This window comes from Triticum urartu, chromosome 2 (assembly GCF_003073215.2).
Source record: "Triticum urartu cultivar G1812 chromosome 2, Tu2.1, whole genome shotgun sequence".
Classification (NCBI taxonomy): Eukaryota; Viridiplantae; Streptophyta; class Magnoliopsida; order Poales; family Poaceae; genus Triticum; species Triticum urartu.
Genome location: NC_053023.1, coordinates 487,622,287 through 487,625,894, shown reverse-complemented (window position 1 = coordinate 487,625,894; position 3,608 = coordinate 487,622,287). Strand labels below are relative to the sequence as shown.

The 3,608-nt window shown below is 61.0% G+C and overlaps 1 pseudogene; it reads left to right on the top strand.

Annotated features, from left to right (window-relative positions):
• Positions 1-1,606: 1,606 nt before the first annotated feature.
• Positions 1,607-2,699, top strand: LOC125537106 (annotated as a pseudogene).
• Positions 2,700-3,608: the final 909 nt, after the last annotated feature.

Sequence of the window (3,608 nt, the reverse complement as noted above, 5' to 3'; positions counted from 1 at the left end):
GATTTATGATGACTGCTATCATCTTGTTTGTGATTTTACTATAGCTAGGTTCGAACATTGCAGTAGAGACGCAAATAAAGTTTCTCACGAGCATGCTATGTTGGCAAAAATTTCTATGACGTTGGATTGGTTTGAGGAACCTTCAGTTGCAATTGTATCTCTCCTCATAAATGATGTAACTATTATTTCCAATGAATAAAGTCTTGGGCGTTTTGTTTAAAAAAAACTCAGGTACACTTGGACAACAAAATTAAATAAATCAAAAAATGATTTTTTTCTAACATGCAAAAAACTCATAATTACGCACAAACATTCACCCCTATGAACGCACACCTAACACTATGAGTACCTCCGAGAGGCTAAGCTGACACTTTATTTTGACATTGATGAAGCCACCACGATTTTTTTTCATAACTTTCCTTTGGGGGTGAAAAGAAATTTACAAAGAGTTGAAGTCGCAAGCGGCTGCCCTCCGCCCCTCTGCCCGCGCCGCTGGCCCCTCCGGTCGCGGCGGCCACCAAATCCCGGCCGTTATGGCGGCCAGCTGCGCCTCCTGCTCCCTCGCGCAGGCCCGTCGGAGCCCCTCCCCGCCCACTGGGACAGCGCTTCGATCCGGCGGACCTCGACGGCAGCTGCGTCAGATCCGGCCTCGACGCCGCGAATCCTGCGGCGCGGCGAGCCATCCAGGGCCGGGGCGCGGCTCGGACCGCTGGATCTGGGGGCCTCTCCCTATGGGGGCCAGGCATGCCTTAAATCCGTTATGGTTCGCCCCTCCTCACCGGCCATTCTTTCCTCTTCGGGCCAGGCCAGCCCGGTGGGGGGGATGGACGGAGGTCAAGTCCCGGAAGAAGGGGAGGGCCGGCTCCCGCTCGGTGGATCGAGGCGGGCATGCTCCGATCCAGCGCTCGGACCGCCGCAGATCAATCAATGCAGATGCGGGGAGGGAGGCCTTTTTAAGCAAGTTCAAAGGTAAATGCTTCTGTTGCCTCAGTAAGCGCCACCGCCGTGTAGATTGCCGGGATCCCCTCCGCTGCATCATCTGCAAGCGCGCGGGTCATTTCGGCAAGGAGTGCCCTCAAAACCCAAGAAACAGTGGCCCGGGAGGGGCTGCCCGTGCTCGCTTGACCTTCCTAGCTGCGCCAAAAGCTCCGGTCCGCGACCGCGTCGTCTTCCCGCCAGCGCCACCCCACCCCGCTCCCCTGCCGCCATGGCAAGCCTCGCCCTCTGCAACCCGGCTAGGAGGCCGCGGGAGAGCAGCAAGATCATCGTGGCCTCCCCGGCGTTGGAGATCGAGGAGCACGTGCTGCGCCAGCACGCGGTCACCCTCACCGTCGTGGACCGCTCGCACTCCACCACCCCCGCCGCGGTGGGCAGGGTCATCCTCGAGCAGCTCTCCACCCCTCCGCACCTGCTTCGCGTCAGCGCCCACCAGCCAGAAGCCTTCCTAGTCCACTTCGACCTCCCTGCGCACCGGGACAACGCCGTGCGCCGGGGCGTCATCAAGGTGGAGGGGTGCAAGTACTTCATCAGGGCTTGGAATGAAGACGACCACGCCATGCTACTCAAGTTCCACCACCACGTTCGCATCGTCGTTGAAGACCTGCCCATGCAGTTCTGGTCGCTGCTGGGTGCGGAGGAGGCCCTCGGCGACGTCGGCCACGTCGACCGGCTCGACTCGCGCACCCTGGAGAGAGGGCACACCAAGACGTTCGCGTTCTGGCTCTGGGTGTGGGATGTTGCTCACATCCCCACCAAGCGCGCGCTCTGGGTGCTCAAGTGGGGCGCGGACCGGGCGGACGAGATCGTCGGCCTCGCCCCCGCTGATCGCCGCATCCCCCCGCCGCCAGGCGTTCGGCGCTACGACCTCCTGATCCATGTCGACCTGTTGGAGGACTCGACCCCCCTCTCGCCGCGCTCTTCGCACTCTGGCCAGAGCGGGCTGCCATCCTCAGATGAAGATGACGACCGCCCCTTCCCGTGCTTCGAGCCTGGCACCTGGGTGGCGCATGTTGAAGATGGGCAGGGCAAGCCCCGAAGCCGGGCGCCGCGCGTTGGGGCTGCGGCTTGCGGCCCTGTGCTCGGAGGTGGTGCCCGTGACTGCGAGGAGGATGGCAGAAGTGGCGGCGCTGGGGCAAGCCGCTCCTGGAGGACGGCAGAAGTGCCCGTGATCGCCTGCTTGGCGATGGCTACCACGCCAGGGGCTGCAACGAGGACGTCGTCAGGGAGGCGCATCAGTGCCGTAGTAGATCCCCTGCCGGGCGTCGCCATGGGGCGGACCGGCGTGGCCGTCAGGCGGGCGGCAAGGCCACGGGTGCTCAAGTCCTGCGCGCAACACCACCGCTCCCCCTATGCTTTGCGCCTCCTCCTCCCCCCGCGGCGGAGGCGGACCCAGTGGCCCAGTTCTTCTCCTTCTCTGACAATGGGCGCGCTCTGTCTCCACCCCCACGCACGGACTGCATGCAATTAGAGCTTGATAGCACCATGCAGGAAGCCCTGGTCACCCCGCTGGCCTTCGAAGACGGTGGCCGCTCCCCTCCCCCTCAAGCCGCAAACCCTCCCGAGCTGGAGAGCCCGGAGATGCTGCCGTGCCTGCTGCCCTGCATCGCCTCCCCTGCTGGGGCGACGGTGGGCTTCCAGATGGAGGCGGTCACCCACCAGGTGGGTGCCATGTGCATCGACAACGGGAAGGCGCAGGTTGAGGAGTTGTTCGCCCTGGTGCCACCCCCGATCCTCTCTACCCAGCCCCCTCGTCCTCGCCTCTCCGCCCCGCCCAAGTCCAGGGACACCTCCGCCCCATCTCGCGGCAGCGCTCGGCAGGCGGCCGCAGGCACCTCCACCCCTATGGCGCAAAGGGCGGTGCTGCGCCTCGTTCAGGAGCTGGGAGAGCTCGGCCCAAAGGACAAGATGACTGAAAGAGCTGCAGCGAGGATCATGAAGCGCTTCCAGGAACCACTCTCCAACGGCAACATTGCTGCGATCGCCAAGCTCACGGGGCTCGACCAGGGTGCTCTGAAGATCGCTGCGGGCATGGCAGGAATCGCCGATGCGGAGGAGATCATGCAAGGCTGATTATGTTGGTAGTTTTAGTGTTAGCTAGTCTCCGCCAGCGGCTGGTCTTAAACCAGTTCGAGTTAGGATTAGTTTCTATGATTAGTTCTCCAGTGTTGTGGACGGCTCGACGACGACGGGGTTTTGGGGCTACTGGTGGCCGTCGTCGCCCTGGTTTCGCTGTATGGTGTCTCCGTTTGTTTCAAGTAGATGGTTCAGATGGCGGTGCACTTTTATTTTCTTCGATGGATGACGGCAATCTAACCTTCATGACCTGGAACGTTAGAGGTTTAAACTACCCGGCAAAACACATGGTCGTCAGCGACGTAGCATCCTCCCATAGAGTAGCAGTGCTCTGTTTACAGGAAACCAAGATTGATACTTGAACGACTGTGGTAGCTAGCGAGATAGGAGGTAGCAGATTGCAGGGGTGTGTGGTGCTGCCGGCGATCGGGACTAGAGGAGGCGCAGCGATTTTTTGGGATAAGGATGTAGTCGACGTAGCTTCGCACTACCTGGGTAGTTTCTCCATTATGGCTAGGGTGCACGAAAGGAGTTCA